Here is a 16,759-nt window from a genome sequence, read left to right as displayed (position 1 = left end):
CCAGGGAGCTTATATAGCAACACCCCTAACTAACGACCCAGGTGCGGATAAAAGGAATGACAGAAAAACCAGAGTCAAAAAACTAGTAACCACTAGAGGGAGCAAAAAGCAAATTCACAACACCAATCACAGCTACAGCCACTGGGGATCTAGCCAAGTCCTCAACCACACGATCATATTGTGAATTGGCCAGATCAGTAGGCTGGGACCTGGAGAAACTAACATGGCAGGGAAAGACTGGGCCTGCGGAAGAGGAGGAGACTAAATAGTGAAGAAGGGGAGACAAGGCCTACTAATGGAGGAGGGAACTTCAGCTGTATCACAGCAGGAGTCGGGAGCTACTGAGCATGAGTGTGTGCTGCACAGGGGCAAGGAGCATAGTCAGGAATAGCCAGAGGTCAGTACACAGGAGCAGTAATGTAGTTTACAGGATCAACAGGTGAAAGGAAGCTTGACTAAAGTCTGGTAACTCAATAATCTTGCAATGAAGGAAGTGCAATGCCAAGTTTAAGTAGGGTGTTAAAAAGGGGAGGAGCCATTCAGAAACTCAGAATGGAAACAATCAGAAACAACACAGGTACTTGTATATGGTTTAGGAAGGAAATGTCCAGCAAGCTGAATAGCTCATAGGGAAGAGCTGACGCCTGGTGCACAAGAGCCGCTGGGTTCAAGTTCTGACACCCTCCCACCTCCATATTCTGCATCGATGGCTCAACACAATCAGGCAGTGTTAAAATTAATATGACTTGGAGATTGCAGTCACACAGCTGAAGAGTTTGATCAGTGGCTTTCTCCACTGAACCTGGAGCCAGGAAAGGCTGTGTGTGATTACGGTGCAAACCTGGTCCATGCAGAGGAAACATCGCACATCTGCCTTACATAGCTCACATCCTCATCCTGGTGGTACAGCAATTTCTCTGCCACTATCCTGGTAAACTGCTCCAGAAAGCACGTAAGCTGTGTGTTCACACCCCTCAGGTCATCACCTTGCATCGATACAGAGGTCTTTGTCCATGCAAGTTAACAGGTTGATATGCGATGTGCCGGCATGGTGGTAGTCCACTCTGCTTATGTTGCAATGACTGTGGCAGCAGCAATAATCCCTGATGCAGTGTGTCATGTTGTAAATAGTGTTGAGCGATACCGTCCGATACTTGAAAGTATCGGTATCGGAAAGTATCGGCCGATACCGGCAAAGTATCGGATCTAATCCGATACCGATACCCGATACCAATACAAGTCAATGGGACTCAAGTATCGGACGGTATCCCTTATGGTTCCCAGGGTCTGAAGGAGAGGAAACTCTCCTTCAGGCCCTGGGATCCATATTAATGTGTAAAATAAAGAATTAAAATAAAAAATATTGCTATACTCACCTCTCCGACGCAGCCTGGACCTCACCGAGGGAACCGGCAGCGTTCTTTGCTTAAAATGCGCGCGTTTACTTCCTTCCGTGACGTCACGGCTTGTGATTGGTCGCATGCCGCCCATGTGGCCGCGACGCGACCAATCACAGCAAGCCGTGACGTAATTTTCAGGTCCTCAATGCCTAATTCTAGGCATTCAGGATTTTAAAATTACGTTCCGGCTTGTGATTGGTCGCGTCGTGGTCACATGGGCGACGCGACCAATCACAAGCCGTGACGTCACGGGAGGCAGGAAACGCGCGCATTTTAAAATTACGTCACGGCTTGTGATTGGTTGCGTGCCGCCCATGTGACCGCGACGCGACCAATCACAGCAAGCCGTGACGTAATTTTCAGGTCCTGAATGCAGAATTAGGCATTCAGGACCTGAAATTAAGTCACGGCTTGCTGTGATTGGTCGCGTCACGGTCACATGGGCGGCACGCAACCAATCACAAGCCGTGACGTAATTTTAAAATGCGCGCGTTTCCTGCCTCCCGTGACATCACGGCTTGTGATTGGTCACGTCGCCCATGTGACCGCGACGCGACCAATCACAAGCCGGAACGTAATTTTAAAATCCTGAATGCCTAGTATTAGGCATTGAGGACCTGAAAATTACGTCACGGCTTGCTGTGATTGGTCGCGTCGCGGCCACATGGGCGGCACGCGACCAATCACAAGCCGTGACATCACGGAAGGAAGTAAACGCGCGCATTTTAAGCAAAGAACGCTGCCGGTTCCCTCGGTGAGGTCCAGGCTGCGTCGGAGAGGTGAGTATAGCAATATTTTTTATTTTAATTCTTTATTTTACACATTAATGTTGTTTCGATACCGATACCCGATACCACAAAAGTATCGGATCTCGGTATCGGAATTCCGATACCCGCAAGTATCGACCGATACCCGATACTTGCGGTATCGGAATGCTCAACACTAGTTGTATAGCCTGGGCCAACGCAGTACGGAAGTGGTGCATATCACGTTTATGGAGTGGGCACAGATTAAGGACCTCTGCACCTTTCTGCACAATTTCAAAAGTGCTACCAAGATGGTTAGCATTGATGACGCCATCATCAGCATCACTATTCCGGTCATCTATATGCTGGAGCACACTTTGAATAGCCTGCGGGAGGAGGTTGTGGTCTCAGAAGAAGATGAGGAAGCAGAGGAGTATGTGGAAGGGATAACATTGTCTCTAAGGGTACCGTTACACAAAACGATTTACCAACGATCACGACCAGCGATACGACCTGGCCGTGATCGTTGGTAAGTCGTTGTGTGGTCACTGGGGAGCTGTCACACAGACAGACAGCTCTCCAGCGACCAACGATGCCGAAGTCCCCGGGTAACCAGGGTAAACATTGGGTTACTAAGTGCAGGGCCGCGCTTAGTAACCCGATGTTTACCCTGTTTACCATCGTAAATGTAAAAAAAAAAAAACGTACACCGCTGTGCTCTGCTTTTACTTTCCGGCCGGCAGTCAGTCAGTACAGGATGCAGACGGATAGGGACCTAACGGACACCGGAATGTGAGTATGTACGTTTTTTTTTTTTTACATTTACGATGGTAACCAGGGTAAACATCGGGTTACTAAGCGCGGCCCTGCGCTTAGTAACCCGATGTTTACCCTGGTTACAAGCGAACGCATCGCTGGATCGGTGTCACACACACCGATCCAGCGATGACAGCGGGAGATCCAGCGACGAAATAAAGTTCCAAACGATCTGCTACGACGTACGATTCTCAGCAGGGTCCCTGATCGCTGCTGCGTGTCAGACACAGCGATATCGTATGGATATCGCTGGAACGTCACGGATCGTGCTGTCGTAGCAACAAAAGTGCCACTGTGAGATGGTACCCTAAGTTCTAGACTGTCTTTACACAGGCGGATGCCAAGGGTGGGTGGATTACTGTGATCAATGGGGGCTGGTGATAACAGACAAACTATTATCAAAGGTGCAAGATCCAGGAACAAATAGAGGAGGAAGAGGTGATAAGTGATCAACTGTCAGATGAAGAGGATAATCCTCCTCTCTCTGTTTGTGGTTGCCAGGATGGGACTGAGGAAACAAGCATCATTGTTACCCAGCCATCAACACAGCATGCGCTTGGACCTCATGGTAGAGCATGACATACGAGTGCCTTCTTGTTGCACTAGCTTCAACATGATCCCCGTATAGTTATGATTAGGAATAGTGCTGACAACTGGATTGCCACTCTGTTCGATCTACATTATAAAACCAAATTTTGCAAGAAGCTTCCCATCCTTGAAAGGGACCCGCAAATGTTGGAGTATCGAAACATGCTTTTCCCCAAGACAGCAGTGAAGCACACAGTTTGCAAAGCAGCTCTAGACTTCCAATCTCCAACACGTCAATTCGTCAAAGCAGCAGAAGTAGTGTGACAGAAGCAATTTCTGTAAGTCCTTTGACACTATTTTTTAGATCAGATAATGCACCAGCACAGCAGAGTTGAAGTCTTACATGTGCTGAATGAGTGGAGAGGATGGTGCAGGAGTATCTAGAACTGAATATCAATACCATCCAGAAGGATTTGGACCCTTTCACACATTGCGCTTTCAAAATGGATGAGTGGCCGGAGCTCTCCTCACACGCCTTGGAGGTTTTATCATACTTGGCAGCCAAAGTTCACTCATGAACGTGTCTTCAGCACTGCTGGTGGTATTCTGATGGATAAGCACAGCCGGCTGTCTCCTGAATGTGTAGACCACATAACTTTCATCAACATAAACAAGTCATAGATCTCTAAGGACTTTTGCACCCCTATCGCAGACTGTACAAACTAGGTGATATTGCATTTTTTAGTGTGCTGCATTGATGTCATGTAACTGCACTCTGTAATATATTTAGTGTGGCTTATGTGCCTGCTGTGGCTGCTGCTGCTGATGTTAACACAAATTTGTGATAATATGAACAGTAGTGTTTAGCATTCCGATACTGCAAATATCGGGTATCGGTCGATATTCGCTGTATCGGATTTCCGATACTGAGTTCCGATACTTTTAAGATATAGAAAACCGGAATCGGAAGTTCCTATAGTGCAATGATGCACTATAATGGAGTGTGGGCGGTGCGTGGGCGGAGACTGCATGTCTGTGTGTGCAAGCGGGGTCTGTGCGTGACTGTGGGGGGTCTGTGTGGGCCTGCCGGGGGTCTGTGTGGCCTGCCGGGGGTCTGTGCAGGCCTGCTGGGGGTCTGTGTGGCCTGCCGGGGATCTGTACGGGCCTGTCGGGGGTCTGTGTGGGCCTGCCAGGGGTCTGTGCAGGCCTCCCGGGGGTCTGTACGGGCCTGCCGGGGGTCTGTACGGGCCTGCTGGGGGTTTGTATGGGCCTGCCAGGGATCTGTGCGGGCTACTGGGGGTCTGTACGGGCCTGCCGAAGTCTGTACGGGCTGCCAGGGGTCTGTGCGGGCTGCCAGGGGTCTGTGCGGGCCTGCCGGGGGTCAGTACAGGCTGCTGGAGGTCTGTACGGGCCTGCCGGGGGTTGTGTGTGTGTGTGTGCAGGCATCATCCGATGGGATTATAAGTATAATGGAGTGTGGGCGGTACGTAGGCGGAGACTGCATGTCTGTGTGTGCGGGCGGGGTCTGTGCGTGACCGTGGGGGGTCTGTGCGGGCCTGCCGGGGGTCTGTGTGGCCTGCCGGGGGTCTGGGCGGGCCTGACGGGGGTCTGGGCGGGCCTGACGGGGGTCTGGGCGGGCCTGCCGGGGGTCTGTGCGGGCTGCCGGGGGTCTGTGCGGGCCTGCCGGGGGTCTGTATGGGCCTGCCGGGGATCTGTACTGGCTCGCCGGGAGTCTCTGCGGGCTGTCAAGGGTCTGTGCGGGCCTGCTGGGGTCTGTACGGGCTGCCAAGGGTCTGTGCGGGCCTGCCGGGGGTCTATAAGGGCTGCCGAGGGTCTGTACGGGCCTGCCGGGGGTTGTGCAGGCATCGTTCGATGGGACTACAAGTCCCATCGGGCTATGCCTGCTACAATGACAGTGATTGACACATTAGCCAATGATGGGACAGTAGTAGTCCCATCATCCAGCTAATGTTTTGGATGTAAAAAACAGCACAAACATACATACTACATACATACTACATACATACTACATACATACATACAATACACTACATACTACATACATGCAACATACATACAACATACTTACTACATACATACTACATGCATACTACATACATACATACATACTACACACATACATACAGTACATACTACATACAAAATACATACATACAACATACTATATACATATTACATACATACTACCTACATACAACATACATACAACATACTACATGCATACTACATACATACATACTACATACATACTACATACTGGATACATACTACATGCATACATATAACATACATACATGCATACTACATACATACAACATACATACTACATACATACTACATACATACAGTTATATGAAAAAGTTTGGGTACCCCTATTAATCTTAATCTTAATGTTTTATAAAAATTGTTTTTTTGGCAACAGCTATTTCAGTTTCATATATCTAATAACTGTTGGACACAGTAATGTTTCTGCCTTGAAATGAGGTTTATTGTACTAACAGAAAATGTGCAATCTGCATTCAAACAAAATATGACAGGTGCATAAGTATGGGCACCCTTATCATTTTCTTGTTTTAAATACTCCTACCTACTTTTTACTTTTTACTGACTTACTAAAGCACGTTTTTTGGTTTTCTAACCCCATTGAGCTTTGAACTTCATAGCCAGGTGTATGCAATCATGAGAAAAGCTACTTAAAGTGGCCACTTGCAAGTTGTTCTCCTGTTTGAATCTCCTCTGAAGAGTGGCATCATGGGCTCCTCAAAACAACTGTCTAATGATCTGAAAACAAAGATTATTCAACATAGTTGTGCAGGGGAAGGATACAAAAAGCTGTCTCAGAGATTTAACCGGTCAATTTCCACTGTGAGAAACATAGTAAGGAAATGGAAGAACACAGGTACAGTTCTTGTTAAGGCCAGAAGTGGCAGGCCAAGAAAAACAACAGAAAGGCAGAGAAGAAGAATGGTGAGATCAGTCAAGGATAATCCTCAGACCACCTCCAGAGAGCTGCAGCATCAACTTGCTGCAGATGGTGTCACTGTGCATCGGTCAACTATACAACGCACTTTGCACAAGGAGAAGCTGTATGGGAGAGTGATGCGAAAGAAGCCATTTCTGCAAGCACGCCACAAACAGCGTTGGCTGAGGTATGCAAAAGCAAGAAGGTCCTGTGGACTGATGAAACCAAGATTGAGTTGTTTAGTCATACAAAAAGGCATTATGCATGGCAGCCAAAAAACACAGCATTCCAAGAAAAACACTTGCCACCCACAGTAAAATTTTTTGGAGGTTCCATCATTCTTTGGGGCTGTTTGGCCAATGCCGGCACCGGGAATCTTGTTAAAGTTGAGGGACTCATGGATTCCTCTCAGTATCAGCAGATTCTTGACAATAATGTTCATGAATCAGTAACAAAGTTGAAGTTACACAGGGGATGGATCTTTCAGCAAGACAATGGTCCAAAACACCGCTCCAAATCTACTCAGGCATTCATGCAGAGGAACAATTACACTGTTCTGGAAAGGCCATCCCAGTCCCCAGACCTGAATATCATTGAACATCTGTGGGATCATTTGAAGGGGGCTGTCCATGCTCAGCGACCATCAAACTTAACTGAACTGGAATTGTTTTGTAAAGAGGAATGGTCAAAAATACCTTCATCCAGGATCCAGGAACTCATTAAAAGCTACAGGAAGCGACTAGAGGCTGTTATTTTTGCAAAAGGAGGATCTACTAAATATTAATGTCACTTTTCTGGTGGGGTGCCCATACTTAAGTGCAGCGCCCCAGAGTCCTGGTCATTGCAGTATTGTCGCTCTCCCACAAGGGGGAGTGATGGTACGTCTGATGGTACTAAAGGAGTTCACCTGACCAGGTATCACAGTCACACACTACACTTCACACTCCTGCCACCAGGGGGAGCAAAAGGTTCTATCTATTAGGCCACTCCTCACATTTGGGTAAAACTGGTGGTTGGATAAGAAGTTAGTCAGAAAGCTACCTGGGTTCGACCCAGAGAAGACCTGTCAGGCAGACAGGGGGAGAAGGAGGAACATCTGAGCTGCAGACAGAGGTCCCTGTCAGGGGTTGGATCCTGACAGAGACATAGCAAGAGATAGAACGTTACGGAGCTGCGCCTGCACCTCATTGCTACAGCATCCTAAGAAAGGACAAGAAGCGAAGTATATTGTGGAGAAACGAGATCAAAGCACAAGGAGATAACACCAGGAGGAGTCCTGCCTTAAGATCGGCAACATCCTTCTAAGGCGCGTAGCCAGTGGCCGGAACACTGAGGGAGTAATAGGCTCTACGCATTACTTCAAACAACGGCAGGACAGTTAATTCCAAGTTGGCTGCCCAACCTTTAACCTAATGAAGACAACGGAGGCAAATTGTGGGAGAGGGACGTCTCTAGGGTCCCTATAAAATAGCTCCAGGCCTACCCCGTCATACGGGTCGTCCTATCCATACCATCTGGGGGACGGAGAGAGAGAAATAGAAACATACACGACAGTTGAGAGGACTATCCTGTGGTGCTCAGAAGGGAGGTACTTCAACACACAGGCGCTAGTAGGAAGGCTACTGATTTCCACCTGAAAAGGGAACTCTGGATGTGCCTTTGGACCGGCCGGATTCAGCCAGCCCTGTGAATAGTGATCTGGACTGTGGACGTTGAAATCTTCAGTAAAAGGTAAAGAGACTGCAAAGAACCTTTGTGTCCTCGTTAATCATCGCGCGTCCACCATCACTACCTACATATCTGGGAAGCCCTGGGGACATACTTCACCTGTGGGAAGGTATACCATCTAGCTGCCATTCCATAACCCCAGTGGACCCCTAAGCAGCATTGGTCATCCTGACTGAACACCACAGGTGGCGTCACGAACACTTGACAAACATTTCAAAAAACTACTTGCTTTTTATCTTGTTACTCCTACTGATTTCGGGGGACATATCCCCCAACCCCGGTCCCCCAACCTCAACCGCTACCCTACCTCATATCAAAACCATACTAACCTTATTAATATTACTTGCACTCCCTTATCTCTCTCTTTCATTTGTGCCCTTTGGAATCCACGGTCTGTATGTAACAAGCTCCCTTTCCTGCACAACTACTTTCTGAACAACTCTCTGAATCTGTTGGCCCTCACTGAAACCTGGATCCAAGACTCTGACACTGTCTCCCCTGCTGCCATTTCCCATGGTGGCTTACAATTCTCCCATTCCCCAAGACCCACTAACAGACCTGGTGGTGGAGTCGGCATACTCTTGTCCCCCCAATGCACGTTCCAGGTTATACCCCCAGTTCCATCACTCTCATTCCCTTCTTTTGAGGTCCACACCATCAGGCTCTTCCGTCCCCTCTCCCTCAGAGTAGCGGTCATATACCGGCCCCCAGGCTCACCCACCCACTTCCTGGACCACTTCTCAGCCTGGCTGCCGCACTTCATGTCCTCAGAACTATCAACCCTTATCCTGGGAGACTTCAACATTCCCATTAACAGCCCCACTTCCACAACTGCATCCCAGCTTCTATCACTAACCACTTCCCTAGGCCTCTCACAGCTCTCAACCTCTGAAACACACAAAGACGGTAACACCCTGGACCTGGTCTTTGTCCGGCTCTGTTCAATCTCCTACCTAGATAATTCACCGCTTCCCCTCTCTGACCACAACATTCTCTCCTTCACACTCACAATTCCTCGCCCACCCCAGCACCCTCCTACCTACCACATATTCAGAAATCTACATGCCATTAACCCTCATACACTTTCAGACTCCTTACACTCATCACAGTCCCCAATCTCCTCTTTTTCCTGTCCTGATCTGGCTGTACATCACTACAATGACACTCTTAGAAGCACCCTAGACCAAGTAGCTCCCCTCACCCTCAGAACCTCCAAACACAGAGTGAAACAGCCCTGGCTCACATCGCAAACCAGATTTCTCCAGCGATGCTCCAGGTGTGCTGAACGCTTATGGAGGAAAACTCGCACCCCAGAAGACTTCATACACTTCAAATTTGTGTTAAGGACCTATAACGCTGCCCTTCACCTTGCCAAACAGACCTACTTCACCACTCTGATCTCATCACTATCCAACAACCCCAAGAAACTTTTTGACACCTTTCACTCCCTCCTCATACCAAAAGCACAAGACCCTATCACAGACACTTGTGCTGATGACCTGGCCTCCCACTTTATAGAGAAAATAGACAATATCCGTCAGGAAATCCGCTCCCAGCCACCAAGTGAAATGACTCCCATTTCTCCCTGCATCTCCCCTGGCTCACTCTCCACATTCGATCCCATCACAGAAGATTAAGTCTCCAAGCTCCTCTCCTCTTCTCGTCCAACTACATGCACCACCGACCCCATTCCCTCACACCTCCTCCAGTCTCTCTCTCCAGTCATCACAACTCACCTAACTACAATTTTTAATCTCTCCCTCTCCTCTGGCATTTTCCCCTCCTCCTTCAAACACTTTATCATTACTGCATTACTAAAAAAAACCCACCCTTGACCCATCATGTGCAGACAACTACAGACCGGTCTCCAATCTCCCCTTCATCTCAAAACTCCTGGAGCGCCTAGTCTACTCCCGCCTTACCCGTTACCTCTCCACTCATTCCCTCCTAGACCCTTCACAGTCTGGGTTCCGCCCCCTACATTCAACAGAAACTGCACTCATCAAGGTGACCAATGACCTTCTGACAGCAAAATGTAACGGTGACCACTCTCTGCTCATTCTCCTCGATCTTTCTGCAGCTTTCCACACTTTTGACCACCCTCTCCTACTCTCTAGGCTCCAGTCACTAGGCATTAAGGACACTGCTCTCTCCTGGTTCTCTTCCTATCTTTCTGAACGCTCCTTCAGTGTTCTGTTCTCCGGCTCCACTTCATCTCCTCTTCCTCTCACTGTTGGGGTACCTCAGGGCTCAGTCCTTGGCCCCCTTCTCTTTTCCCTCTACACGGCCCCAATTGGACAGACCATCAGCAGATTTGGCTTTCAGTACCATCTTTATGCTGATGACACACAACTATACACGTCAGCCCCTGACCTTACCCCCGCTGTACTACAGAACGCCACTGACTGTCTGTCTGCAGTCTCTAACATCATGTCCGCTCTCTATCTGAAACTCAACCTCTCCAAAACTGAACTTCTTCTGCTCCCGACTTCTACTAGCCTCCCTAAATCTGACATTTCCCTCTCTGTTGGTGGCACCATAATAACACCTAGGCAGCAGGCACACTGTCTGGGTGTTATGTTTGACTCCGATCTCTCCTTCACCTCCCACATACAATCTCTTGCCCGCTCGTGCCTCTTACACCTAAAGAACATGTCTAGAATCCGCCCTTTTCTCACCATGGAAACAACAAAAACCCTCACTGTCGCCCTAATCCACTCCTGTCTGGACTACTGCAACTCTCTATTAATTGGCCTCCCCCTCACGCGTCTTTCCCCTCTCCAGTCTATCCTTAATGCAGCAGCTAGGGTCGTCCATCTGGCTAATCGTTACTCGGACATGTCCGCTCTTCGCCAGTCGTTGCACTGGCTGCCCATTCATTACAGGATACAATTCAAAGTACTTGTTCTCACCCACAAAGCTCTCCACAGTGCGGCACCCCCTTACATCTCCTCCCTCATTTCTGTCTATCGGCCTAGCCGACCGCTGCGTTCTGCAAACGACTTTCGACTAACCTCTGCACTAATCCAGACTTCCCACTCCCGACTCTAAGACTTCTCCCGTGCTGTGCCAATCCTCTGGAATGCTCTACCCCAAGATATCAGGACCATCCACAACTTGCATAGTTTTAGGCGCTCGCTCAAAACTCATTTGTTCAGAGCGGACTATCACGTTCCCTAATCAGTCATTTTATGTTTGTGTGTGTGTGTAGCCCATTCACTATCTCCATCTACCCCCCTCCACCCCCTGAAGATGGCTGGACCATCATTGTAAATACATCATTGTAAATACACACCTGTACTTTGTATCTCCCCACCTCATTGTAGATTGTAAGCTCTCACGAGCAGGGTCATCTTATTTTGTCTTATTTTGCTTTATTACTGTATTGTTAACATTGTTACCTATGACTGTTGTGTTTGAAACTGTTAAACTGTAAAGCGCTGTGGAATATGTTGGCGCTATATAAATAAAGATTATTATTATTATTATTATTATTATTATTATTGACAAACTATCACCTTTTATTGGGCGCTCCTTAGCAGGGCCACGGACCAGGTCGGGCCACCGTGACATCCCCGGAACCGAGACAGAGGGACCCGGTACCGAGTACCCCACTGCCCTGTGCCTGGGGGCGATCCATATGCACCTGTCAAATTTTGTTTGAATGCAGATTGCACATTTTCTGTTAGTACAATAAACCTCATTTCAAGGCAGAAACCTTACTGTGTACAACAATTATTAGATATATGAAACTGAAATAGCTGTTGCAAAAAAAACAATTTTTATAAAACATTAAGCTTAAGATTAATAGGGGTGCCCAAACTTTTTCATATAACTGTACATACATACAACATACATACTACATACATATACATACTACATACATACAACATACATACAACATACATGCTACATACATACAACATACATACTACATACATACAACATACATACAACATACTACATACATACTACATACATACTACATACAATACATTCATACATTACATACAATACATACATATAGACATACAGTACATATAACATAGAGTACATACTCACCATCACTTGTCACTTTGTTCCCCAAAGCCAGTGTCATCTGTAAAAAAGATTAAAATAACAAACAAACAATATACTCCCTGATCCGCAGAAATCCACGAGTGTCCCACGACGATCTCCCATGGAGAACAGCAGCATCAGCTGATGCGACTGCTCTCTAGGGGCTCCAGGAATACAATGACGGGAGGAAGGTATCCTTCCACACTGTATTCCTCGCCGCTGTAAAAAAATAGTCCCTAGTCTCACATTTGGCAATGCTGTGTGAGAAATTTCCCATGCAGTAATTGCCATAAAGTGAGACTCTGAACTATAGTAACCTCTCAGTGATGCACTGCAGGAGCCATTGTCTCCTGTCAGTGTGTCACTGAAGGTCCTATAGAGCAGCGACATCACCCGATGTCACTGTTCTATAGGGGAGATCGTCGTGGGACACTCGTTATTAATTGGACTACCGTGGACAGGTAGTATACGATTTATTATTTATGTTTTTTGCAGGCGCTGAAGTATGGTAAGTATGGTTAAAAGAAGAATATTAAAATACTTTTTTCCTAATGTGTGTATGTTTTATTAACCATTTACTAGTATTGGATTAATAGTGGATAGGCGTCTTATTGACGCCTCTCCATTATTAACCCGGCTTAATGTCACCTTACAATAGCAAGGTGACATTAACCCCTTATTACTCCATATCCTACTGCTACACGGGAGTGGGAAGAGAGGGGCTAAGTGCTGGAATTGGCGCATCTTACAAACCTGTCTCAATAAATTAGCATATTTCACCCGTCCAATCAAATAAAAGTGTTTTTTAATAACAAACAAAAAAACCATCAAATAATAATGTTCAGTTATGCACTCAATACTTGGTCGGGAATCCTTTGGCAGAAATGACTGCTTCAATGCGGCGTGGCATGGAGGCAATCAGCCTGTGACACTACTGAGATGTTATGGAGGCCCAGGATGCTTCAATAGCGGCCTTAAGCTCATCCAGAGTGTTGGGTCTTGCGTCTCTTAACTTTCTCTTCACAATATCCCACAGATTCTCTATGGGGTTCAGGTCAGGAGAGTTGGCAGGCCAATTGAGCACAGTAATACCATGGTCAGTAAACCATTTACCAGTGGTTTTGGCACTGTGAGCAGGTGCCAGGTCGTGCTGAAAAATGAAATCTTCATCTCCATAAAGCATTTCAGCCGATGGAAGCATGAAGTGCTCCAAAATCTCCTGATAGCTAGCTGCATTGACCCTGCCCTTGATGAAACACAGTGGACCAACACCAGCAGCTGGACTTTAGGCATTTTGGCATTTCCTTCTCCCCAGTCTTCCTCCAGACTCTGGCACCTTGATTTCCGAATGACATGCAAAATTTGCTTTCATCAGAAAAAAGTACTTGGGACCACTTAGCAACAGTCCAGTGCTGCTTCTCTGTAGCCCAGGTCAGGCGCTTCTGCCGCTGTTTATGGTTCAAAAGTGGCTTTACCTGGGGAATGCGGCACCTGTAGCCCATTTCCTGCACACGCCTGTGCACGGTGGCTCTGGATGTTTCCACACCAGACTCAGTCCACTGCTTCCTCAGGTTCCCCAAGGTCTGGAATCGGTCCTTCTCCACAATCTTCCTCAGGGTCCGGTCACCTCTTCTCGTTGTACAGCGTTTTCTGCCACATTGTTTCCTTCCAACAGACTTACCATTGAGGTGCCTTGATACAGCACTCTGGGAACAGCCTATTTGTTGAGAAATTTCTTTCTGGGTCTTACCCTCTTGCTTGAGGGTGTCAATGATGGCCTTCTTGACATCTGTCAGGTCGCTAGTCTTACCCATGATGGGGGTTTTGAGTAATGAACCAGGCAGGGAGTTTTTAAAAGCCTCAGGTATCTTTTGCATGTGTTTAGAGTTAATTAGTTGATTCAGAAGATTAGGGTAATAGGTCATTTAGAGAACCTTTTCTTGATATGCTAATTTATTGAGACAGGTTTTTTGGGTTATCAGGAGTTGTATGCCAAAATCATCAGTATTAAAACAATAAAAGACCTGACAAATTTCAGTTGGTGGATAATGAATCTATAATATAGGAAAGTTTAATTGTAATCATTACATTATGGTAAATAATGAAATTTAACACTATATGCTAATTTTTTGAGAAGGACCTGTATATAAAGTATGTTGACCATAGAAAAAGTACAAAAATACATACACTCACCGGCCACTTTATTAGGTACACCATGCTAGTAACGGGTTGGACCCCCTTTTGCCTTCAGAACTGCCTCAATTCTTCGTGGCATAGATTCAACAAGGTGCTGGAAGCATTCCTCAGAGATTTTGGTCCATATTGACATGATGGCATCACACAGTTGCCGCAGATTTGTCGGCTGCACATCCCAAAGATGCTCCATACAAGGCAGGATGGATCCATGCTTTCATGTTGTTTACGCCAAATTCTGACCCTACCATCCGAATGTCGCAGCAGAAATCGAGACTCATCAGACCAAGCAACGTTTTTCCAATCTTCAACTGTCCAATTTCGATGAGCTTGTACAAATTGTAGCCTCAGTTTCCTGTTCTTAGCTGAAAGGAGTGGTACCCGGTGTGGTCTTCTGCTGCTGTAGCCCATCTGCCTCAAAGTTCGACGCACTGTGCGTTCAGAGATGCTCTTAGGCCTACCTTGGTTGTAACGGGTGGCGATTTGAGTCACTGTTGCCTTTCTATCAGCTCGAACCAGTCTGCCCATTCTCCTCTGACCTCTGGCATCAACAAGGCATTTCCGCCCACAGAACTGCCGCTCACTGGATTTTTATTCTTTTTCGGACCATTCTCTGTAAACCCTAGAGATGGTTGTGCGTGAAAATCCTAGTAGATCAGCAGTTTCTGAAATACTCAGACCAGCCCTTCTGGCACCAACAACCATGCCACGTTCAAAGGCACTCAAATCACCTTTCTTCCCCATACTGATGCTCGGTTTGAACTGCAGGAGATTGTCTTGACCATGTCTACATGCCAAAATGCACTGAGTTGCCGCCATGTGATTGGCTGATTAGAAATTAAGTGTTAACAAGAAGTTGGACAGGTGTACCTAATAAAGTGGCCGGTGAGTGTATATGCACAGAATAATACACATATATCTGCTACCAATTATACTGTATGGGTGTAGAGACACCAATAACCCCAAAGGATAACGGTTTCAACACCTGTTAAGCACCCCTTAATACCAAGTACTGTATATCAATAGGAGGAAAGGTGTACCTTCGACAACATACGTAGCAATAAATGCCCATTCACCATCGGCAATATTTCCACAAGTATCGTGCAAATTATATCAAATAGCAGAGATCAAATATAAGACCCTCACCCCTGGCATGTCTGCCAGGCATTACCATACAGGGATGGAGGTTGCAAGATGGTGAATCGTATCGTCAAAGACCAGGGAACTTAGCAAGTACCGCAGTCCAAAGTCCCAAGATCAGGGAAGGATCAAGCATAAATGCAGCAGTAGAAGATAAGGTGCTTGTGCTGGGGGGAGAAGAAGCCCCACGCGTATTGATTATTGACGCTACACAAGCGTCTTCATCAGGGGAAATATGGGATAGAAAGTCCAACCCTGCTCTTTTATAGTCAAATAATCAGAGGTAATAGTTACCATTTGTGAGAACACGCCGGCGTGTGGTTCCTTCATAGGGTGCATAAGTCGGAGTCCACTTCCGGTTTAGCAGTCATACCCCTTGCATCTGCGCAGTCAGAGCAAGGCTGGTCTAGCTGCATAACAATGAATGCAGTCTCAGCGGTTACCATAGTCACATGGACGCTGAACTGGTAAAGCGATCGTACCCCTTGCAGCTGCGCAGTCAAAACAAAGCTAGTCTGACTGCATAACACTGAATATAATCTCAGCGGTTGCCATAGTCACATGGACGCCAAACTGGTAAAGAACTAGTTAGTTTGTGCCGTGATTACAGATACACTAAGGAGGTTTTGTCTGCATAGATAAGTTGAAGAAAGCACTAAGGAAAAAAAAGCTTAATGATTCACGCATATCCATGAGGATTGCCCTAATTACAACGGCGCCGAATTAATGAACGAATACATCTGTGAAGGTAAAGTTGTAAAGAACTAAGTATTTTGCGCCTGCGCCGTGAATACAAGTACGCCCAGAACATTACGCTTGTGCAGATAAAGTAAGGAGGGTTCATAGAACTCAAGGAGCTTGATAATTCATGCTTTATTTAGTTAGAGAGCTAAGTCCATAAAGCTTACCACATTTGCAGCAAAGCCGGATTGATGGACGATTATGTTACATAAGTATGGAAACACAAAGGCTCCTTCCAGCCGGAGGAGATGATGATTTACCCCCACATATCCTGCCAATTTCAACAAAAGGCTAGATACATGTGATTATCATACATGTTTGAGGGCAACCCAAAGTACCCAAAGCCTGTTGGGCGTACGATCATTTTAGTGGCCCCAATACAGTTGCACGGTTGGCAACTCAAGTCTGGTAACCCATGTCGCACG

At 46.7% G+C, this 16,759-nt stretch overlaps 1 long non-coding RNA gene across 1 annotated transcript in view; it reads right to left on the bottom strand.

The window, feature by feature from the left end:
* Nucleotides 1–15,967, bottom strand: part of LOC143811627 (uncharacterized) — a 64,502-nt gene extending 48,535 nt beyond the window's left edge. The window contains exon 1 of the long non-coding RNA XR_013223591.1: nucleotides 15,888–15,967. This is a non-coding gene — a long non-coding RNA (uncharacterized LOC143811627). The remainder of the gene's footprint in view (nucleotides 1–15,887) is intronic.
* Nucleotides 15,968–16,759: the final 792 nt, after the last annotated feature.

This window comes from Ranitomeya variabilis, chromosome 1, assembly GCF_051348905.1.
Source record: "Ranitomeya variabilis isolate aRanVar5 chromosome 1, aRanVar5.hap1, whole genome shotgun sequence".
In the NCBI taxonomy this organism is placed as follows: Eukaryota; Metazoa; Chordata; class Amphibia; order Anura; family Dendrobatidae; genus Ranitomeya; species Ranitomeya variabilis.
The sequence above is the reverse complement of the archived record's forward strand: the minus strand, read 5'-3'. Positions and strand labels throughout refer to the sequence as shown.